Here is a 25,459-nt window from a genome sequence, read left to right on the forward strand (position 1 = left end):
TACTATATATGTACTACTAAAGTTCTCACCATGAACTTTAGATGGTGAACCGATGCATGATAGGGTAACATTTTTGAACAAAAGTATCTCAAATGGGCTAACTTTTACAGATGGTGTCCAAAATCTAGGGCCCATGGCAGGGGTAAAATGCACTTACCTTCGCTACCGAATCGGAAATGTGGGCGCGCACCCCTCTTCTGTGCATGCGCAGTGCCTTCTGTGCATGTGCAGAGGGTCAAAAACAGGACGTGATGACCTCCCAGCAGGTGGGCGGAGCCTCCTGCCACTGCCCTACCAGCTCACATGAGCCGGATAGATCCGGCCAGATTTTACCGCTGTCTAACAATGAAATAAAATTTAGGAAAGTTATGACTGCTTCCATGCTATGGGCTGCATCTTTTTTTTTAATCAGCAGTCAAATGATCGGATAGATTTAATCGCAAGAGTATTCAACTTGAAGAAAAAATTGTTCCTGAAGTATCTCATTGGAACAAGTGGTCTTTTTGGTAGGTGTATTGATTACATGCTAAGTGTAACCTACCAAAAGCAGGTTCTGCCTCATTTGTATTGTCTGCCTTGGCCTGATGAATAATCTAAACTAAGATCCTAAGTTTATGGTACATTTTTGCAACCTGAAATATCAGACTCAAATGAAGATCCAGAACTGCATACATTTGTATTGAAGCACATGATACATACACCATATTGTAGCAGAAACTCAGCATGTTGGAAAAATCATACAAATGATTTTTTACATCGTACCCAAAGCCATTCAATAAACATACATGGTGTGGTGATGATTCATAATTACAGGAAATGGTCTTCGGAAATGGGAGGCTTTGAAGATGCTTGATGTTCCAAGCAGGATGACAGATTTGATCTATAACTTCTCAATGGGTTGTACCCTATAATACACAATTGGCGCTCAATTGCCATCTCAATGTAGAAATGTGCTCATCTGTCAAATCCATCAAATATGTCATCAAGTATGCAACTGGGAGGAGCAACTGGGTAATGTTTGCATTGAGCAGAGAACATGATTCATTTGCAAAAACACTGTACTGCATGAATATCCCAAGATTCTACAGTTGGACTAATAAAAGATGGGAAACAAGGAGCATTTGGAAAAGAAGAGAGCAGTTTTCCAGAACTTTTGAAGCCATTGTTCTTGGTCAAGTGTATGCCATTTTTCCACAAAGTGGTGACCTCTACTGTTCGTTCATTACATAAAAGAGCTAGTATCTTTCAAATTATTAAAGACACATAATATGTCACTCAAATATGTGTGCAAAGAGAAAAGATCGTTGCAAGCTGATGATCATTGGCAATAAACTACTGAAAGAACAAAAATCCCCATGGCAATGAGAGATGTGTTTGTTGTTTTACTAACAAACACTGATATCAACAATCCATGACAGTTGTGGAATAGTTAAAGAAGGCAATGACTGAAATCTTCCTTTAAATTAAGAGGAAAAGTATCAATGACCCTAATATCATGGGGTATAAGAGACATCATGGAAAAGTTCTTCTGTATTTCCAAGAAAAACTTGAGAAATTCAGAAAAACACTTGAAGAATATAGCTTGTCAAAACCAACAAACAGCACAATTAATCAAAATTGTGGCAATCATGGATTATTGCATGAATTGCAATGAAATTGAAACAAACAGCAGAGAGTTGTACAGCCATTTTTGAATAATGAGCAAAGCCTGCATATCACTATGACTGGATATCTTAGTGCTTGCAAAGCAATCTTGCATCAGCAATTTTCACTAACACATCAGGAGGAATGGAAAAGACATTTGTTATCAACTTGATCCTCACTAAAGTTAGGGGAGATGGAGAGGTTGCTATTGCTGTAACGTCACCTGGTTTTGCAGCAATACTGATGCCAGGTGGTAGGCTAGCACATTCAAGATTCAGGATACCCATCTGAGTGAATGAAATGTTCTTTGTACCATTGGAAAAAAAGGTCCAGTACTGCAAAATTTGCTTCAAATTTCCATGATTAGGAGAGAGAGTTTGAAGCCATAGTCTGGATATTTCATACTATATGTGGCAAAAATTATTCCTCTGGGGGAATTTTAACCATTTGCTGTGGTGATTTCTTCTACCAGCTTTCTACCTGTGAATGAAGAAATAATGCTGATGAGGAGAATTTATGCATCAAAAAATCATACTCATGGAGAAGCTTTGCTAATTACATGACGGTATTGTCCAGCCAGGAAAAACTATATGCAGATTTCATCTAGCCAATATTTGACAATCCTGCAGAACTGTTCTCATTATCTGGTCACATTATTAGCAACAATGTTATTCCATTTCAGAAACAAAGGCAGAAAGAAGCAAGACTTCACTTCTCCAAACCAGGGGTGAAATCCAGCAGCGGAAATTTTGAGCAGTTTGGAGAACTGGTAGCAGAAATTTTGAGTAGTTCGGAAAACCGGCAAATACCGCCTCTGCCTGGCCCCGCAGTGGGGTGGGAATGGAGATTTTGCAGTATCCTTCCCCTGCCATGCCCACCAAGCCACACCCACCAAGCCACACCCCCAGAACCAGTAGTAAAAAAAATTGAATTTCACCACTGCTCCAAACCATTTTTTTCTTATTTGTCATAGCTCCTGAAAAGATCTGAAAACATCTCTAGCATAATAGTGAGAAACCACAGAACAAACTCTACTATTGGTTTCTATGATCTCATAGTTCTTAGCACTGTACATGGGCCTTTCAAACATCTACTAAAAAACTGAAAATATTCCTCTTTTACCCTTTTATAATAGTAATTTTGCTGAAATGCAGCCAAGCCTTCCTAAGTCAGGCAGCACTGATAAGCACTTAGTTGGTAAGTGTATAAACAAAATTCAGTTAATTTCTCCCAGAAGTACATACTACATGCCTCTTGCCTAAAATTGACTTTTTGGTGGAGAATTCATTTACTCTCAATTTATCTCCAATTAATAGCATTTAGTATGTTGATTATCATATAATCACTATTCAACTTCATACATTATTTTCAGACTTTGTTGTCTTTGGAAGTACAGTATCCGGGGTGAAATGCTCCCGGTTCGGACCGGATCTCCTGATCTGGTAGTGATGGAGGCAGGTGGTTCGGAGAACTGGTAGCAAAAATCCCTGCCCCCCCACCCCATGCCCAGCTGAGCCACACAATCATCAGAGGCTTTTTTTTTTTTTACTTTTAAAAGCATTTTTTCTACAATCTCTTTGGTGGAAAAAAATGCTTTTAAAAGTAAAAAAAAATGCCTCTGATGATCATGCAGCTCAGCTGGGATCGTCAAAGGATTTTAAAAGAAAAAACCCCTTTTTTTCTTTTAAATGCCTCTGACGATCCCAGCTGAGTTGCCTAATGGGCAGAGGCTTTTTAAAAAAGCCTCTGCTGATCAGGCAACTCAGCTGGGATCGTCAGAGCCTTTTGAAAGCATTTTTTTACAACCTCTTTGCCGAAGAGGTTATAGAAAAAATGGTTTTAAAAGTAAAAAAAAAAAATTGGCCACGCCCACCCAGTCATATTACCCCCAACGAACCGGCCCACAGAACCGATAGTAACAAATTTTAGATTTCACCACTGACAGTATCTGTAAATGAGTTTCTTGACAGCAAAAATCAAAGTCTAAGAAACAAAAAGGAGCAAAACATTTTTTTTCTGTCAGTAATATATAAGGAGGTTTTTCAAAGTAACCTGCAGAACTTTGGGGATGAGGTCCTTTAATGTAATGAACTCTGAATTAAAGAATGAAAAATCAGACAAAATTCTCTTTCTTACTGCTTACTTCCCTTCTTAGTTCTGGGATTAGATTCAGTATAATAAATTTTAACAAAAGGTTATGAAAAATAACTCATTTTTTTCTAAACCTTATTCAAATTCTGAAAATTAGATTGCATTTCTGAAGACCTTTGACACCTATTCAGACAAAATGACACACAGCATCATAATTTATAATCCCTACTATCCAACATTACCTGTATAGTATCATGACTGCAACTTGTTAACTATTAGGGAAAAGAAAATGGTAACTGTGGAACTGAAGTTAGCACTAAGGTACAAACAGATTTGATTTTTATTCCATCTGCTACTGATGAAATTTTAATCATGCCTGCCTGTTATTGTGAATAAGGATTCACTAAATTCATATAGTCCTTGATTTATAAAGGCAATTGAGATCAGAAATGTTGTCGCTAAGCAATTAGGTCATAAAGCATGATTGCATCACTTAGCAATAATAATTCCTGATGCACTGGTTGCATTAACTGAAATAACTACTTGTTAGGCAAGGCAACTTTCTGACAGTTTCCCACAACCAAAATCAGTGGGGAAGCCTGTAGGAAATTGTAAGTCCCAGACTGGCAGGCAGATAGGTGGCTGCTACTACGTGAGAGAGGAGCAAGGGAGTACATGGGGGAATGGGAAGGATCAGGGAGGGTGTGCAAGGGGATATTTGTGGTGCGGTAGAGGTGTGGTAGAAATCAAATGGGAAGGAATGGGAAGGGGTGACTAAGAGGCACAACATGGTCAGTAAGGATACAAAAGATGTGAAGTTTGAGGAAGATTTGAAAGGTGTATTGCAGGTCAGGGAGGTTGCATGGGGTTCCAGGCAGTGCACAAAAGGTGTGTTAATAGGGAGGGTTTGTAAAGTGCATGGAGGGTTGCGGAGGTTCAAACAAGTGCAAAGCAATGCACAAAAATGCAAGGATGTGTAGCAGGGGTGGGTTCTAAATTTTTACTACTGGTTCTGTGGGCGTGGCTTATTTTGTGGGTGTTGTTTGATGGTCATGTGACAATTCTTTAGGATTTAGCAGAGGTACTGGTCTACCAGGCTTTTAACTGCTTGCAGAGCTGTACCAGTCTACCCATTTATTCTTGGAGCGTTCCGGTCTACCCATTTGTTTTTGGAGGCACTGGTCTACCCATTTGTTTTTGGAGCACACTGGTCTACCACCACACTGCCTTTTAACACTGATCAGCTGTAGAGCGGCCCTTTGAAGCCCCCCAACAAGAGTTTAAACAGTTTTTTTCCTTCTAGCCGATCTGCTGGGACTTGGAAGGCAGTGAATAGATTGGGAGCGAGGCCAAATAAAAGAATAATGTGGGGGTGGGCAGCTCCCCAAGAAAGAGAACCGGTTCAGTGACATCATATCATCACCACTACTGGCTTGACCGAACCGGGCCGAACCGGGAGGAACCCACCACTGATGTGTAGTATACAAGTGTATTAAGAAGGTATAGTGACCCAGGAATTTTCTGACCTTCCCTGCCGGTTTCCCCATTGATTTTTTGGGGAACCCAGCAGGACAGGTTGAAAATTATGATCATGTCATTGTGGGGAGCTGCAACTGGTCATATGTACAAATGTTTTATTTCCCAGTAAGAATGAGAAGAACTGAAAAGCTGGAAGCGAGGAAAAAGTGAGAATTTGCATCAATGGAAAATTTCATGCTGCAAAATTGTTTTATTGCAATTCATCTTGTACTGCAACAGATTAAGAAGTTAATCAGCACTGCCATCCAATAGATGCATAAGTATGAGTGCACATGGTCAACAGCACAATTCTCAATTTAAACATTTCCCAAGGAACAAATGAACAAAAGTATTAATGTTCTATAGTCTGGCTGCTTAAAAATTGGCAAAATAAGTTAGGACATTTTTCAATTCCAACTCAGTTGCTTTTAAAAGCATCAGTCTGTCTTGTCAGACACTGTAATGATTTTGTGAAAATATGCAATCTGTGTAGTTATTTGGAAAAAACCCATGGTGATTGTTTAAAATTGTTACACAATAATGTATTTGAAAATTAATTACAGTGCAATTCCCAGCCATTTTTGTTCTGTACTTATAATATGTATAAAAAAGGAGAAGGAAATTGCAGGGGGATCATTGGTGGTAAAATAATGTATTGTGGTATGGCAATAAATTTAGTACAGCTACTAAAAGTTGGTTTTATATTTCCTTTTTCAATATATAAAACATTCTGGATGATATCCAGCTTAAACATTTCAAAATCAAAGGTAAATTAAATAAAACTAATTATTTTTCTATTATTGGAATAAGCAAAACTTGTCTCATAAGCATTACAAGAAGTTTTTATTCCTTTAATCTAAGAGCTGGGACAATGGACATGTTATAGGTGCATTAAAGTGCTCTTAACCTGATTGAATTTTTTGAAAAGGCTAAAAGGTATGTAAGTGGATAAATATATTCCAGAGAAGTTTGAAATTTGTGATTCTCTGAACTGAATTATTCATGATATTTACTGAGATTAAAACAAAAATAGAAAACAGTATGATAAAGAGAAAGCATAGTAAGGAATTTTGTTCATGATTTTTTTAAAAAAAAACAGTCTGCATTTCTGTTAATGCAGTATAATCTCTCAGTCTGGCAGCAGTACACTCTTCAAATGATTGAGGAAGGCAATCCAGTTAACTAGCTATGGTTTCATAAGAATGCAAAATACTTTGCTGATATGTTATAAGGAAATTGAAGAGTCACGCAGAGTCATTTTTACAGTTGAGCAGCCTCCAAATCTCATTAGTAAACAAATAAATAGTCCAGAGTGAAGGATAACTATGCAGTCATCTACCAGGGCATTATTAAAAACTGAAAGAGAAACACTCTGAATCACTGCAAGGTCTAGATAGCAAAACGATGCATCTAATCTCACTAAAGACTAATAATCTGGGATAGCTGAATAAAATAACAAGTGCAGAGCTACTGGGAAAAAGAGCAAAAGTTAGTAAAGGATCCCAGTCTCCCATTCACAAATTGTTATTCCTAACTATTTAATCCACCATAAATCCTCTGTTGTCCTGTTAAAATAGCCATTCACGTATTTTAAATATTCCACATTTTTAATCTGTGCAATGAAAATCAATTGGCAAATCTGATGTGGGCAATTTATATTAATTAATTAAATTGTTTCAATCTATGCTTCACGGGAATATATCTTAAAATCAGAAAAATGAGTCATCTTGATTTCTATGGAAAATTATATATACTTTAGCAAGTATATTTCTCAGATAGGCTACAAACTAGGCTTTGATAGAATTAATGAAAAATCTAGTTTCAACAAATCTTGAAAGAAAGCCTTGTAAAATGGATATGTTTACTAATATCAATCCAGCATTAAGCATAAAATATATAATTTACAGGATGAAGGTAGCAATCCACTGATTATTAATAAGATTTCCCATTCATATTGAGGCATTTTTAGTTTTGCTTTTGACAGCAGTTGTCCTAACATGATATGCTTGACAAAAATTTAATGCTACAATATGTCAGGGGCAAAATATACATTTTAGACTATATTAGGAAAGTGTCCATGTCATGATGGTTAAAAAACTATTGCAGAAGCCTACAAAAAACCTTAAAGAGGCCCAAAATTCAAACAATATTGGGTAGAGTACCCAATAAATGCTAAATTCATTACATTCGTATGTATACTGTAAAACCTCTTAAGTCAAAATTCCTCAGGATTTGTTTTGTTTTTAATAGAAAATGCTTATGTTAGAAAAAAATAGAATAATTGGATATAATGCCAATATTGAAGTACAAATCAAATCTACTTTAACTGTTCCCATTACTTGGAAAAAGTTTTACCAATGGGATTAAGAATAATCCTGTTTATTTTGTTCTACACTCTGGGTTAGAGATGTTGCCATCTTTGATTTTGGATGGGGGTGCACTTTCCCAGTCAAGACTGGTACACAAACTTGGGGGTTCTTCTGGGCTCACAGCTACTATTCAGAACATCCACAACATCCAGGTGTGGCCAGTAGGGTCTTTGCCTAGGCTCATCTTGTACACTAATTGTGCCCTTTCCATGAGTGTGAAGCAGAAATGTATGCTTGATCACCTCACAATTGGATTATTGCAATGTATTCTATATGGGGCTACTTTTGAAGGCTACCTTGAAGCTACAAAATGCAACAGTGTGCATAGTAACAGGCACCTCTCAATAAATCCCACCAGCAGCATTCATTGCCAGTTGGCTTTCAAGTGAAATTCAAGGTGCTGGTTATTACCTATAAACCCTGTATGGCATAGGTCTCGATAGCTGAGAGACTGCTTATCTCTAACGGTTTCTCCCCTTTCAGTACTTTCCAGCAGAATGGGTCCACTCCAGGTTCCCTCCATTGAACATTGCCCTCTTGTGAGACCTAGGAAGCATGCCTTTTCTGTTGTGGTTTTCACGCTCTGGAACAGCATCTCACAGGAGGATAACCTTCTCCTGCGGCCCAATAAACCTGATATTGGCCTGATGCTTCTTATTTGTTCAATGGTTATTTCTTATTTTTGCTATTGCATTTTTTTTTTTTAGTTTGTGCTGCCTGTTTAATTTGATGTTTTTAACTGTTTCTTTGTTTCCCTAGTTTATATACCACCCAAAGTCCACTGCAGTTGAGTAGGCAATAAATTTTAAAATATAAAATAAAATAACAAACTGTAATATGTGCACTGAGAAATTATCTTTTGTATAAACTTTTTTTTCCTTCTGCAGGCTGATTTTTGATTTTAGTTTATGTTTAAGTTATGATACAAGAAAACCTTCATCTTTTCTGAAGATAAACTATACATTAAACTCAGTGGTGGATTGCTACTGGTTCGCACAGGATTGGTCAAACCAGTAGTGGTGGCAGTAGGAGGCTCTACCCACCCACCCAAACGCTTTTGCACATGCACAGAAGTACCTCATGCATGCAAGCGTGCACACGAGCGCAGAAGCGAACTGGTAGCGATGGGATTTGGAACCAGCCCCTGATTAAACTAAAATGTTCTAAATGATAAGTATATGGACAGTGATAAGTATTTGTACAATTTGGTTACTAGAGAACACTTGAAGTTAGATACATCTTCATGCAAACTAATATCAGAATATCTGTACTATTCTTATTTTCAGAACAAAGTCCAAATTTTGTCTTGCTTTCTGACTAACTTATGCTCTATTCACAAATATTTGTTCTAAAAAATCTAATTTTTAAATTAACTCCGTTATGGGAATTAGTTTCTTATTCGATAAATAACATATTTTGTCACATGGGAAAAGTATTCAGGAGGTTACTAATTTTGCTCTAGCACAGAAGTCTGTTCACAAAGATATAACAATTATGAGACATGGTCAAATTAAATGATCAATGTTCATTGATGTTTATTAGAAATTAGTGCTGAATATAAAATAATGACCATTCTGACTGTGTAGAAATAAACAAAAGTGTAGAACAATAAACGTTCTTAATGGCATGCTGCCAGAATGACCTTGCATAAATTGTTTGCAGAATTACCAACATTTATCTTAATTAGTGTATACTAGATTTATCTGTGCAGGCCCACATAATGTGTTGAGAAAGCATTATTTCACATTCCATGTTTTCTAATTGAAAGTAAGTAGAACAAAATATACTATAGAACTGTTTGCCACATAAAACTTTTGTAAGTACTTTGGCCAAATCTTATGTTCTAAGATCCCAAGTATGCATTTAGCTTGATTGGTGCATTTAGCTTGATAAATATAAAAATAATGATTGTTTTCATACCAAAACACTCTTATGTTAAAGTTCTTGCTACCTTGTATACATAAATATAATAGTCCCTAACTCTTAAGAAATTACTTTTTAGAAATGCAATTTTTAAAAACAGAAGGTTGATGCACAAAAATGCATATTAGGAGACTTGACTGAATTCTTGTGTGTTGATTATATACAGTACTTTATCAGTAAAGAAAAAAAAAATAACCAAGTTCTTTTTTAGCTCTCACGGAAAATCAGTATCAGAAAAACCTAAGTATGACAGCAGATAAATATAGTACAAATAATTCTCAACTTACAACAATTCATTTAGTGACTGTTCAAAGTTACAATGGCACTGAAGTGACTTATGACCATTTTTCACACTTAGGATCGTTGCAGCATCCCTATGGTCATGTGATTTACATTTGGATGTTGATGGTTGTAGTGTCATGGATCATGTGATTACCTTTTATGACCTTCTGACAAGCAAAGACAATGGGGAAGGCAGATTCACTTAACAACCGTGTTACTAATTTAACAGCTTTAGTGATTCACTTAACAAATGTGGAGGGAAAAGTTGTAAAATTTCACACTTAACAAATTTCTCACTTAACAACATAAACCTTGTGCTCAATTGGGGTCGTAAATTCAGGACTACCTATATATTTACTCTTATTAATGAGAATAGAGTATGGCAGATATGAAGAGCAAAGCAAGACCAACTGAAATAGAATTGACTCAACATTGATTCAAAGCTTAAATTAAAACAAACAATAGCTTGTGAAACTAAACTTTAGTAAAAGGTGAAATAACATTAGGAAGATTTGTTTGCCCCTAAATAAGGATAACATGAAAATTCATGAAATTAATATTAGTTTTATCTTCTTTGTGATTGAGTTTGGCATTCAAATGATATCATTATGATACTAATAATTCATTTCTTTTAATTACATTTCATTCCACGGACTTCCAATTTCTGTTTCTTAGTCTCTTCTGCAGTCTTTTCCTGCATTCTTGGGCTTGGAAACTTTCCATTATTTAACATTAAAATTAAACAGTGACAACCCAAACAGCAATATGAATTCAGAGTCAGAAGTGTTGGCATTGTTCAATGAATTTACAGATACAATTGAAGCCACTGTCAATAATAAAAGTTGAACATGTTTGAAACAAACTATTTAGTTGGCCACCAAAGAATGATGCAACTGTCAGCACTAGAGTAAATGCCTATGACCTTGAGACCTGACAGCAACATTGATTCTAAGTACAGTAGCAATCAAGAACCAATTAAATTGAAGAAATGGAAAGAAAAATTTGTTTTCCAACCTTCCAAACTTTTAGTCTCAGAATTCTCAGTAAATGTAGCTCCATATTATGAAACTACAGATCAAAATTACTGCTTATAGAGAATGGTATAAGCTACTTTAAGTTCAGTAAACAGAATTCTGAAAACATATTCTGAAAATTAGAATTTTAACAGATATATTAACAATTTTATAAACAGTGACATGAAGATTCATTGTCTAAAAGTGTTTTTTTCCTTTCCTTTTCATACATTATTAAAACACACTTCTTTCAGTTAATAATTTTAAATCCATCAGATTTAAATATACTTAAACCAAATGAATATATTGAGTTAAATATATTTGTAAATGAATATATGTATTTATTTTATCCCTATATCACACCCACCCACCCACACATGTATGTATGTATGTATGTATGTATGTATGTATGTATGTATTGAAAAATCTAAAAATAAAGTTAATTGTGACTACTTAAACAAAACACTCATTAAATTCTAAATTGAACTGCTTTATAGTCCATAAAAAATTCCATTGGATAGTTCAACAAATTTATATTTAGTGCAATTAGATCTTGTATACACTCCAAGATTAGAGGTTGTTATATTTTATGCATCATTGTATCATATTTCTCACTGCCAATTCATTTTATTTCCATGTAGTTTTCCCTATTAATGCCAGTAAGACTGCCAAAAATATGTCTGAAAAGGCTTGTCTGTTTTGTTCTAAATGTGTTATATTTTAAAGGAGTTATTCATTCTTCTGAGAAATCTTATTTTAAAATGCATTTAATAATGTTTGCCTTTTTTTAGTCCTCAAAATATGTTATATAATGAAACAAATTCTTTTACGTAATAATTATATGATAGAAGTCTGCTAGTACCTTAAATCATCTTTTTACTTGTATTGTAACTTGCATGGTAAATGTATGTATTACATGATTCACATTTACAAATCGGAAATAAATAGGTGGAATTTGTAAGCATATTTGGATAAGTCAGTCTCTGAACAGTAGAAGAAAAATATTTAATATTGTTAAAATGAGTAGTTACCTGTTTAGTGGGATTAAGTAGGATATACAAGTTAGCTTCTGCTTTTATGACAGACTGTCCACAGGTGGTAATGGGGGAACAGCAGACAAAAACATGTGACAGACTAGATTTTGGAAAATGTATTCAGATACCCTCAGAATACATCAGAATCATTCATCCCAGTGATGGGTTGTGTTGTGGCTCCGACCCCCGAGCCCATTTTATTGGAGGAAGAAGGCTCCAAACATGAAGGAGAGGAGCCGGCCAGGGCTCCCTCTCCAGGCCCCTCCTCTCTGGCTATGCCTCAGGTGTCTGCCGAGGGAGAGGAGACTGGCCAGGAGCCAGGTGTCTCCGATGACAGCGATGACGGTGATACATCGTTCCTGGATCCATGCCAACGAAGGCGAGATAAACGTTTGCAGCAGATGAGGAGGCATGCCAGGGATTAAGCTGAGTCACTGGACCACACCCTACAGGCTATATAAGAGAGTGTGGTGGCCATTTAGACTCTGTGACGGACAAAGCTAACTTCTGGCTAGTCACTTTGTACAACGCCTAAATCTGCTGAAGGTTTCTGTTTGAGCTGGATTGTTTTTGAAAACTGTGTGTATTTGTTGGTGATTATCTGGTGGAGGAAAACTCCCTCTTCTTGAAGTAAAGCACTTGGCAGACGGTTATCGTATTGCTGCCAAGTTCCTGATAATGAACCTTGTGTGTGCCAAGTAATTCTTTAACCCCCGGCTGGCTGTTTGTGTGTGTGTGGGGATGGGGACAGAACAGGTTGCTACCAGTTTGCCCCGGATCAGGTGAACCAATAGCGGCAGTGGGAGGCTCCACCCATCTGCCCGAATACTTCTGCGCATACACAGAAGCCTGACATGCAAGCGAGCACATGCCCACAAGCAAACCGGTAGCAATGGGATTTGAAACCCACTACTGATCCATGCAATGAGTTTCCCTCTTTGACACTCTACATAAGCCAAATTTAAATTTGACAAGGAAGATAGAAATAATATTGATGCTTTTGAATTTTGATGTTAAAGAAGTACCCTGAAAATATAATAGCGAGCCAAGAAAACAAACAGATTGATTATTGAACAAATCAACATAGTTTTCTTTCAAAGCACTATTATACTTTGTCTACTACATGAAAACTTAACTCTTTTTACAGGTCTGTTATACTGGGAAAGATTGTAGAAAAGGAAAACAAGGGAACATTTACAGCAAGTAGATGAACTCAATTCCAGTAGTTATGAATATATCGTGGAAAACTTGAAGGGTGAGGACAGATCATCATGGAGAAAATTTGTCTATGAGATGCTAAGAACCACATCAACTTGGTTGTACATAATTATCATAAATCACTTCCCTATATAGGACTGGAGCCATTTGAGTAGAAGTCTTTGGGTAAATATAGTGAAATTAATCACTATTTTTTAAAGAACACACTACTACCAAGTCAAGTCAGTTTATTTCTATATGACATTTTTCATAAAACTAAAATTTTCTGAGTAACATTCTGCAACTGATATTCTGGAAAATGCCACTTCTCTACAAACATTGACAGAATTAATATTATGGCCATTTGGAATAAGTTTTTACATTTCCCAAAATTTAGATATTAAAAAACCTTGGTAAATGCATTGTTTAAATAGTCTCAATATAATACACACTTATGCAGAAATAAGATCACTGACTGCATTCAATGGGGGAATGCCAGTAGTCATGCATAAAAATGTGTTAAAGGTTTTGCTTCACTGATCTGAGCTGATCCATTAAAATGTGTATGAATTATCTCCAGTGAAATAATATGCTGCAGAGTAGGCTCAAACCTTTTGCGAGTTTAGTAAAATTCTGCATCATGCAATGCATGAGTTTGAATAGCAGTAATAATAAACTGTTTTCCGAAAAGAAAATGGACTAGGGAACTGCAGTTGCTACAGAACTTTCAATTTAAGTTCTTCCAGAACATTTGCCTCTCAGAAAGAAAAACAATGAAAATGGTAAACGTTGCAGTTAAATAATCTATTATATTCAAGAAATTGAATAGCAGGAACATAGTATATTTCACAAATGCATTGGAGGGTACCTCAACTGTTAGGTTATTACAGCCAACAATTCACCTTTTAAAAGTGGCCCTTTTCAACAAATCGTTATTTTTATTAAAGCTAAATAAATTCATAAAGCATAAAACCTAAATACTATATAACTTTGTTCCTTAACAAAATGTTCAGTTTAGATATAGATACCAATTCTTTATTATTATTTTTCTATTATTCAGCAACTAGCATATAATTTGTGAGGAAAGTGTAACATCAAAAATTGTGTGATTTTGGTATCATGTCTGTAGTGGACTTTCCAAGACCTATTTTTTAATATTTTCTTTTCAGTCCAGTAATTCTTCTCCAAAACTATGAATAAGAATCCTCTATAGGATATTTAATGAATTGCACACATTTTGCAAATAGTGTTGTTTGCATAATTATAGATGTTGAGAATTTACATAGCTCTGAGAAAACTAACAAAACCAATAGTTTATACATTTTCAAAAATAAAAAAACACCTTCAGCTTCAAATATAAAAATTAGAGGAGGAGGAGAAGGTGGAGGAGGAGAGGATGATTAACCAGTTAGCATTCCATGTGACTATTTGCTCTTTTAAATTTGTTCAAAATAGTGTCTCACCTCAACGCAAGTAATATAGAAGATAATTAAGTTTAAACAAGATAGTTTTCAAGTTCAATATGTTCATGCTTAAGCTTAGCTCTATTTTCTCCCAAGGAAAGAGAAAATGTTCCAATGCCACATTAATATTAATACTGGATGCAGGAAAATTTGTTACCTCGTAAGGATATATCACTTTATGAACAATTTTGCAGTTCATTTCTATCTTAGTTGATTCTTAGTGAAATTGTAACAGAAAAAAAAGACACCACCTTTTCTACCCATATACTATGATCTTCAGGCAACAAATCTAATAAGCTTCTGGTTCTCTTACAATGCAAAATATTACTATAAAAATAATTTTGCAACTGAATCACTGAGGTTTTGTGACAATTGTTCTCATGAAAAGAATTGCCATCTTTTTCTGTCTCCTTCTCAGGATTCTCAACGAACTTCATTGTCTTCACACATTGGATAAAACCGAGCTTATCCAATCTTTTACATTGGATAAATCTGAGTAGTTGAAAGCTTATATGGAATTAGTTTATATGGAATTCTGAGAATTTCCAAGACAATGGGTCTTATGAAAACTGTAAATCATTTTCAAAATGGGACAATTTGGGAAGCAAAAATGGTGGCTATAGGAAAGCACCCAAAACCAGAGGGCAATGTTAATTGGTCCAGAAAGTATTCTGTTTTCAAAAACTACTAAGTTAGCGATAGAGCTATTTGTCATTATAATTCCAATATGATTTGCTTTGAAAATTGCAAATTTTGCAAATATAGGTCTTATACACCGACCTATATTGAAAATTTATAAGTATATTAAATTGAACATTTATAAGTATATTAAATTTAACTATAGCGCTTATTTACTTTGCCCTTTCTTTTGCTTTTTCTTCTTTATGCATGTGATCATATGACTCTAACAGAAGCCACAATTACATTATACAATTTGAAAATCAGATTTCAAGATTTCACGCTGCTTCTTTCAGAGTCAAGATGCAGTTATGCAGAACTTCAGTGCACACAAGGGGGAAAAACTCCTCCAAATACTGAATAATAGCTTCCAGCCTATTTTATCATTGGCCATATTGGCTAGATGTTGTGAGTTTGTTAATGTTCTCTTATTAAATAAAACAAATTAAAAGTTTCATACCATGATCCAATATACTTGAAGGCAAAACTCAGAAAACATAATTTTAAAAGTACAACTCTACAGTGCTGTTCATTTTTTCCTACAAAACCTAGGCTAAACAAAATGACATCTCCAGTTGTTACAAAATACTCAGGCAACTACTTATTCACATCACTTCCCTATTCATAAATATTATAACCATACCATTTTATCCTTCTGTTTGTTGCAACACTAAAAGCTATCAGAGAATACATGCATGGCATAAATAAAACTAATATTTAAAAATCAAACTGACTCTGAAATTCTTAGTCATTAACAACAGTAATAATCAATTAAGGCATAATGATCAGAAACAGATTTATCACCCAGAAAAATGAAATAACAATTTACCGTATTTTTCGGGGTATAAGACCTACTTTCCCCCTGCCCCAAAAGTGGGTGGAAATGTCTGTGCATGTTATAGAGCGAATGTTGCCGAAGCCCCCACCCCCACCCACCATCCTTTGGCTTCTGCATCCCAGCAGTTTGCCTCCTTACAGCAAACAGCAAACAGCCTGGTCAGCTTCAACACAACCTGATTTAGCATGAGCAGCGGATTGATGGTTGAATCTGCCTCTCAGAATACCACCTACCAGCTGTTCCAGGCTGCAGGGATCGCCACTACCTATCGCCGCCATCGCCGCCCATCACTGCTGCCACCTATCACCACCTCCATGCACCCCATTTTTGGCACTGCACATCCCATTTTTGGCCTCTGTGCACCCCATTTTCAGCCTCTGCGCGCCCAGTGGTGGGATGCTGCCGGTTTAACAACCAGTTCGGTGATAGCGCACGTGCACAGTTTTACAAACACTAACCTTCTGTGTTACCACTTGGGAGTAACACACCTGAGGCACGGCAGTCTGCTCTGCTGTGCCAATCAGATGAGAAGATAAAGGTAAGTATAGCACAAGGGCAGGTTGGACGGGCCTACCTGATCGTTGGAGCGAACCAGTTCACTCCCAGCTGATCCGTCAGAGCTACTGGTTCACCCAAACTGGTCTGAACTGGTAGAATCCCACTCCTGTGCGCACCCCATTTTTGGCCCATTCCAGGCGACAGGGATAGGCAGCAGCTAAAAATGGGGTACCTGGAGGAAGCTATAGGCGGCAGCGGCAATGGGAAGTGACCGCAGTGATGGGTGGTGGCGATCCCGTAGCTTGGAACAGGTGATAGGCGGTATTCTGGGAGGCAGATCCAACTGCCAATCAGCTGCTCGTGCTAAATCAGGCTGTGCTGAAGCTGACCAGGCTGTTTGCTGTTTGCTGCAAGGAGGCAAATTGCTGGGAGGCAGAGGCAGAGGGTTTTTTTTCTTGTTTTCCTCCCCAAAAGCTAGGTGCGTCCGGACTGTCTTTTAGTCCGGACCATCTTATAGTCTGAAAAATACGGTATGTAGCAAATCTAACCAAAAATTATCCCATCAAAAGTTAAACATTTGGAAAATCTTAATATATGTATGATAAAAGAGTTATGAAGAAAATAAATTAATGGTTTGAAATTTAAATCTGCTGAATATTGTAACTACATTAGTTTTATTATATTCATTATCTTACCTTGAGCTTGTCCATTGCCATAGTCGCTCCACAGCATTAGAGCTGCCATTAAAATCCAAAGCATCCAACCAGCTACTCTGAATAGCCACTGTTCTTCACCCATTGCATTATCACACTACATAAAGAAAGGGAGAAACAATAATTTTTAAATATACATCTATGGAATGATTATAAATCTAAAATATTACTGATATTATTATTTAGACAAAAGGCAGAATCAGTGAAAAATAAAGGATAATGAGAAATTTCAAAAATGGAAAGGCCCTTTGTTGTTAGTATCAAGACTCAAGTCTGGGGGGAAAATGACATGAAAGAAAATTGATGAAATGTTGAAATCAAAGTGGTGGATTGCTGGAAGTAATATTTTAGAGATTGGAATAATTATGTTTAGTAATGAATGTTGTAAGCTTATTTATTTTACTCAGCTTATATGCCATTTCAAATGCAATTTACAAAATGGCTAACAATCCTTCTATACACAAACAAAAACATCAAAAATAGTCAACAGTAAAGAACACCATAAAAATGTCTATGCCACAGAATGTCGACTCTAGATGAATGTTCATTAAAAACTGACAAAAGGATGAACAAACTTTAAGATTTAGAAAGACTGGAAGAACAATATCCTGTAGCATGTGGTTTGTTGCAAGGAAAGAATATCTATTGAAAGAAGCAATGATTATTATGTAGAAGTTTCCACCCAGTTATATAGAAATGAGGGTTTTGTATGTCACTAAAAAAATGAAATTGAATACAGTGAAGATAGGTTGCATATACAAGAGAAAATAGGATCAAGAATTAATCTGGATTGAATACAAAAATGAATGACCAGTACAAAAGAAATACATCGATCTGGTTTAGTTATATAGAGAGAAGCTTCAAAATCCTTGGGACCGTAGTCTGAAGAGCCACCAGTTAGGCTAAAATTTCTTAATAGCAAACAATATTCAAGATCAGGAAATAAATATATCCCATGTTCCAGCATGCAACATTCATCTAATTTTTATAAGCAGTTTCAACATTCAGTTGAAAAATATAGTACATTTTACATATCACAGACTGTACTGTTTTAATTTATATTGTTTCTAACAATGACATTGAATTAAGGCTGATAAGTTTTTTTAAAAAAAGATATGATATCAGAAAAAGCATAAATTCATTAATTTCTGTTAGAAATTTTTATTAGAAGGAATATAAGCAGACAGATGGTGCTCAATTAGTTATTTACCTACGCTGAAATTTTAATGAATGCAAGTATGGATAATTTTCCATTTTTTTCTTACCCACTGAAAGCTGATATTTTATAATTGCCAAATTGCTATCTCTACATCATTGCGTTTTCTATAAATATCAAAACCACAAACTCATTAAAATTAATTATTAAACTATATTATATACACTGTTTCATTTTTGTTAAACATATTTTTCATTTGGGAATCTAAATGAGCTGACATAGCTTTTTAAAGCTTCATTTGCTTGCTGGTGTAGCCAAATAAAATATATCTATATTGTTTCTCTCTTACATTCTGTATACCTCTTTCACTGAGACAAAATGTTTGAAAAATCAAACAAATTCTTATAACTGGATTATGAATAAAATTCTTTATATTTATTTCCAATAACTCCAGCTCTAACAATATTTTATCACCTGCACAAATTACTGGAAAGTCTGTGCAAAAAAAAGTAGTATAAAAATATTTTCCTTGCTGCATCACTAGAGTATGTCTTCAGATGCATTCCTGCCTACATTCATTGGAACTCATTTTTCATCACTCTAGGCAACATGTCACTCACTTCATTGCATCTGGCTTTCTTGAAAAGCCAAGGATATAATTTTACTCACTGAATGAAATAAGGGACATCCAGGACTAATTATATCAATATTGCCTTGAATTACTCTACAAATCAACCCAGACTTTGACGAAATTGTCTATTAGTGTGACTGGAAACAATCAAGAACACTTATAAAATTATTCAGATTTTTTTTTCCTTGAAAATATTAGTATCCAATCCTACAGAGGCTTAAAACCTTGTAACTTGGTAACACATCAGGTCACAACAAAATCACTGCAATCTTTTCACCAAAATCTAGTCCTTTCTTCATAGAATGTTAATTACCACAGTTCCCAGGAATACTACTGCTGTTGCCTATGTCCATCTGCTTCACTATTCATTTAGAGTGATCCAAGCCCAGATACACTGCTGTATAATGCAATTGTATATATTTTTGTTCAGAGGTAAATCCTATTCAAATTAAGGTTTGCTCCTTTATAAAAAGATCTGCAAAGTTTCAGCCATTACAATCACAATCACAACATGACTATGTCATAGTGAGCACAGTGACATGATAACCATTTGCAACTTTCCTTTGCTAACTTCCCACAAGCAGTGGGAAAGTCAGCAGCAAAGATCACATTTCTTGTAAGTTTCTCCCACTGCTTTTTTTTTTTTTCTTGTAGAGCCAGACTACAGTGTATGAGATCCCAGGGATCTTGTACTCTGTAACATTCCTCTGCTTGCCTGTACCATCTGGTTTTTTATCAGACTTAGAAGAACTAATAAGAACTATATTGATTGCCAGTGAGCTTCAAGGCTTAGTTCAAGATGGTGGCTGTTATTGGTAAAGCTATATAAAATTTTCTTGCTAGCTTCAGGACTCAAATACTTTGGCCACCTAATGAGAAGGAAGGATTCACTGGAGAAGAGCCTAATGCTGGGATCGATTGAGGGCAAAAGAAGAAGGTGAGAGCAGAGAATGAGGTAGCTGGATGGAGTCACTAAAGCAGTTGGTGTGAGCCTAAATGGACTCCGGGGGATGGTAGGGGATAGGAAAGCCTGGAGGAATGTTATCCATGGGGTCATGATGGGTTGGACAAGACTTTGCAACTAACAGCAACAAGAAGCTTCAGGACTATTTCCTTCTGATGGAATCTGCCCACCCTACATAAACTGACCAGTACAGGATACCATCAATACTTATCCTAGAGTTATCATTAGGATGGAAGTGCTCTTTTATGTGGCAATCTCCTAACTGTGGAATAGGTTAATCTTTAGGTTAAAACAGTTCCCAGACTTTTATTCTTTTGGAATCAGATGAAGAGAAGACATTCTTTTTCTACAAAGCCTTGGGGAGTAAGTTTGGAAGACAACAGCATTTTGTTTATGATTTTAAGAGATTTGTAGTATTTTTAGCTTTAATATATTATTGAGTGCCTTCTAGAATTGCCATAGTAGATTGCATAGAAATAGTTGTAATCAATAAAATCCAAGAATAAAATCAACAGATATAATATGGGAAAAGCCTCCCAGCTCTTCTTCTTTCCCTCAGTAACTTTTGTCAAACCATCCCCCAACAATCATCATCATCAGTTCATTTTGCATGAAGTGCATAGAGCAGCAAGCTTCTTCCATGAATCCTATCCGTGATAGCGTCTTTGGTATCTTTCCATTTAATGTCCACTGTCTTCGAACAATGGCAGAACAAATATGACATGGGCTCATCTAGAATTACCACTCAGCAGCAATAGAAACACAGCTCTTATAAATTGCAATGCTTGCTAAAAAATAGTAATGCAATAAAGAAAAAAGAGCCTGCAGACTTCCAGCTTCAGTTTTCCAAACAATCTAACCATGGGATTTTCATCCATTATCCAACCTAATTTTTAGCTAATTCATCTGCTCTAATCAAGTAACCAAAAGTTCATTGTTTAATTACAGATCAAGTCCTATTAATAATCTAACTTCCTCACAGAGTTTGGATATAGATGTGGGAAAAACAAGAGTCATTCCCAAATGTTGGCCCCATTGTGTTGTAGTTAAGCTCCATTGTCAGCTCCTGAAATCTATTGGCCTTATTTATTTATTGCTTTCTGTCCTTGGTAACTTTCTGTGTTTGGTAATTTACACTATCTGACAAGAATTAAATGGTCAGCAGTGATATAGGTTAGATCAATAGGGATAAGCAATAACATACATAAAAGATGTAAGCCTACCAAAGAAACTATACCCAAAAGACACAAATGCTTGAACCATCATGTTTTCTTATATGACAGGAAAGTTGTGCTGAGAACATAGTATAAACAATCCTTTATGCCTTGCCACCACTTTCAGTCTATCTGTACATCTTCTAAGAAAAAAGGTATACATGCATATTTGGTCCCTAATAGCTGGCTTTTGTGTATATGTGTGCATGGATGGATATATGTATAAATAGAGAAACCTGTGAGGAAAACATATTTAAATTAGAAGTATGCAACAGCAGTAAATGTTATTCACTATTGGAAAGACAGAGCTACTCTAGATGTAAAGACTTGTATCAGAAATATATACTTAGTTTCAATTTCAGAACTGCATCTTTATCATTGTAAAGGAAGAACTGATGTACATTGTTTTATATTGGTTTATGTTTAATGGTTTATTTAAGAATAGGTGTATATTTTTGTATGAAAAATAATGCACTTTTCTTTTAGTCCTCCCTTTTCCGTATACAAAAGCAAAATTAAATTTAAATACAGACATGTAAAGCTGTTATAAGAATGCTTGCTAGAAATTTCCTGAAAAAATTAAAATCACAACTACTTTTTGTCTTGGGATGCAAGACACAGGATGCATCCATTTCAGGTAGTACTGACCTGTCTACTTTGTTTCAGTTGAAGCAAATCCATTATGTGATTTCCATCAAAGGATGGAAAACAGATTACATTGTTTTTAGGGATATATACCTCTGCATTACAGAATACATTATCTCAAAAGAGCCAGAAGGAATCTCCCTTATATTTTCTCAGAGAGCATTTGAACAAAGCTTATATTTGTTGAAGAATGAAGTTGCTTATTCATCTCTGGAGTTTTGAGGTGGGAGTTATTTTATGGCTTTATAGATTTCATATTGAACCTTTGTCAAGTGACAGGAGTCTTTGTGAATTGACAGTACAGAAGTATATAAAGAATGCCATAGAATAACATCATAAAACACAGCATGTTTAACGACTGATAAAAAAGGCTGACTGAAGCAATTTTTATTAGATATTGATGTGATGAGTGAACTTTTCACACTATATTGAAGGAATTTACAGACCTTTAACTCACCCACAGTACTTCATACATGCATATACTGAGGATTCACTATCTTTCACATACATGTCATAATTTCCTTTGCACCAAGTAAACATAGTGAACATTTATTTATTTATTTGATTTCAACTGCCTAGACTAGTTCCTGCAGTTTTTTTGCAAGGACTTTCAGAAATAGCTTGCCATTGCCTTCTTCCCAGAACTGAGAGAGAGAGTAACAGCCCAAGGTTGACTTTGTGCCTAAGAAGTAGAACTCAGGGTCACCTGATTTCTAGTACCTTAACTATTTGCCTTCTTTTATATCATTGCTCATTTTGTAACTTCTCTTTCCTTTTCAGTATGGTTAAGGCTTTTGTGTTACTTTTGTTCATTCTACTTCTCAGCAATAAAATCCCATGTGGACTCTATTTAGCCTGATGGTACCTAAACTGAAGAAATAAATATCTAAATGAAGGTTTACATTCCAAAGTGAAAACCAAAATGTCACTAATTAATTACAATTTGGTAGATTATTCTTTAATTAGCATTTCTGATTCATAAGAATTATAACCAACCCAAGTGATTAAGAGAATCTTCAGAATCAACATATTTTATATACGGAATGGATACTTCATTCATGCAATTGTACAAATACAGCCATGATAAAATCAGTACTATAGATTAAATGCTGCAGTAACAGAGAGAAGGCCAAAATCAACTCTTCCATTACTGGAGTCTAAACATTTGCCAAAAACCATGATGAGTCTTGATTATTCAAAGTCAACATTTAGGTCCTTACTTACTAATGGAAATAAACTGAATAAAACCCTAAAACAATTGATCACAGAGAACATTCCTTAATGCTGTGCACTGTTTACTGGAAACTCAAAAGGTCTAATCCCAAACAAATAGGCTGAACCCTCAGAATTATAGGGATGATAATGAAAGATTATCTGTTATGAGTACAATAAGCTTTAAAGAATTATGTTCACGGAGCAAAGATTTATAACCTCCACTGAATATACAGTTGGCACATATTTAACAGACAAAATCTATGTTGTAATTGATATTTCTTTCCCCTCACCTTCTATTAGTAGTAAATCTGTGCAATACCATTGCTTGGCATTATCCATAACCATGTAAAACACAGCCCAGCAGAGAGTTACTGTAAGCCTATTTGTTTCAGTGAGGCAAAACATACCGGACTGTAGTCCAATATATAAAATAAACTTATTAACAGCTTAATTAAAAGCTTGTTCCAAAAATTTTATGTCATTCATTCAACAGTCAAATCTGTTTTCAACTGAGCAATACAATTCATTTTTGCAGCAAATAAGGGCTTAAAAACATGTATTGGATGTTTTAATTTTGTCATACATTTTTACTTAATAACACAGTAACATGAATCCTTAAATCAGCTGTGAAAAGAATCTAAGCCAGTTTTCTCCACTACTCACTCCTTCAAAAGTGTTAGGCTACAAACCTTCAGCATAACCATTTTGTAAGCTTTTGGAACTGAAACTAATCTGTACAAACAAAACCTTCCCTTTTGCTTTCTGTATTGAATTACACTTTCGTATGTTCACTCTTATCTTTGGGAAAGGCTGTCATGTTTTGAAAGTTTTAGAAAGCTAGGAAACACATATAAAAGCAGAAAATGTATCTCATTGCACCACCAATTGGTAATTCACTTTCCAGTGACTCATTCCCCCATTAATAATGCCAGCTTCCCTCTCTGTGTTTTTAAACACAGCCATGCCTCTTCTGCTTTCTCCTGCCACAACAACCCTGTGGGGCTTTATTATCAGTGCCTGCAGAAAGAAATTAATTCAAAAACAGATAAGGCAGGAAAGTGAGGATCCACAGCCTTCTTCCCCCACTCTACCCACAGGAAAAAGTTCTTTGCCTTCTCCAAGGAATGAAAAGCAAAGGATTAACAAACAAAAGACTTTTCCTTCATCTTCCTAGTTGGTAGAGTTAAGTTATTCTAAATGCCATTTTACTATCTTTCCTTTAAATCGTGCCTTGGACTGCTCAAACGCATCCCTGCATTAAAATACTTTTCCGCAGCCCCACACTTCTCTTTTCAGGCTTCAAAGGGGAGCCAGGCGCCAGTCAGCCTTCCCTCCTTCCGACAAACTGACCTTGCACCCCAATCTTCGTTCCCAGCTCTTGAGTTTACCTCAGCTTGTTTTTCGCCTGCCAGTTCCCTTCCCGATCAGAATTGGCCACGGCTGCTGAGAAAAGTGCAGTCCAGCAGTCGGCGAAAAAACAGCAGCAGCCGTCGCTGGTTGTCTTAATTCAGCCTCCACCTGCGGGGAGGAGCTGCAGCGAAGCCGCCGTCGCAGCCTCACCAAGCCCAGCCTGACTTCACTCACGCAGCCTATCGGACCCACCAGAATGGTTTGAATGATCCTTTCCACCTCTCCATCACCTCCGACCAAGACTGAATTTGGAAAGGCTTGAAAAGGCTCAACGGCTTTTTCCAAAAAGTCCAAAGAGAACTTACCGGCACAAGAGGTGGCTTTTCAAAGAAAGAGGGCAGGGCAGAAGTTTGACTGTTAAGATTCTCCAAGTATAGGGAGCCCTATGTATCCACACACGCCCCCCCCCAAAAAAAGCCCTTCCCCAGAAAAGACTGAGTCTGATCACGTTTATCTATAATACTAATAAAAGAGTGGGAGAGTTTACTCCAGGCAGCTATCATGGCACTTGGAGCTTGTGCCTCTTTGAATCTTGCAGTACATGGAGACTTCATGAACTTTTGAAGTTATTGCAATTTTTAAAGGGAGCGGGAGGAGAATCCAGGTACATCCCGCCTCCCCCCCTCCCGTTTTATTTCCTAATAGCCATTTCTCCTCCTTCCTGGTCTTTTGGATTATAGCCTTCCTCAAACTGTTGCTCTCGGGTATGTTGGATATTGATCAATATATAATCAATAACCATCTTAAATTATGGGAAATGCCCAAAATATCTGGAGGGTAAGCTAGACTAGATGTGTTATGTTAAAATGCCCTATTCTATTGTCTCAGCATCCTCACAGTGGACTTTTCTACCCCTTCACCTAATTTTCTGGAATCGCCCTTCCTGAAACTTTTTGGGCAGCAGGATCTGAATTCTTCTCAAATTCCTTGATGGCCAATAAGATGCCAGTCAGGTCATGTTAT

At 36.1% G+C, this 25,459-nt stretch overlaps 2 long non-coding RNA genes across 4 annotated transcripts in view; one reads left to right on the top strand and one right to left on the bottom strand.

Annotated features, from left to right (window-relative positions):
* Positions 1–19,487, bottom strand: part of LOC132710343 (uncharacterized) — a 71,627-nt gene extending 52,140 nt beyond the window's left edge. For 2 of the 3 annotated variants that reach the window (XR_009621054.1, XR_009621055.1), the window contains exons 1-2: positions 19,362–19,487; positions 17,244–17,358 (exon numbers count right to left, since the gene is read on the bottom strand). This is a non-coding gene — a long non-coding RNA (uncharacterized LOC132710343). Of the gene's footprint in view, positions 1–1,932; positions 2,125–17,243; positions 17,359–19,361 lie in introns of those variants that run through there. The other variant, XR_009621053.1, reaches the window with a different exon arrangement.
* A 473-nt stretch (positions 19,488–19,960) lies between these two features.
* The window catches only part of LOC117668508 (uncharacterized), a 34,387-nt gene continuing 28,888 nt past the window's right edge, over positions 19,961–25,459 (top strand). The window contains exon 1 of the long non-coding RNA XR_015734456.1: positions 19,961–19,985. This is a non-coding gene — a long non-coding RNA (uncharacterized LOC117668508). The remainder of the gene's footprint in view (positions 19,986–25,459) is intronic.

The sequence above is a fragment of the Pantherophis guttatus genome, chromosome 5, assembly GCF_059756535.1.
Source record: "Pantherophis guttatus breed Tessera chromosome 5, ASM5975653v1, whole genome shotgun sequence".
Taxonomy (NCBI): domain Eukaryota; kingdom Metazoa; phylum Chordata; class Lepidosauria; order Squamata; family Colubridae; genus Pantherophis; species Pantherophis guttatus.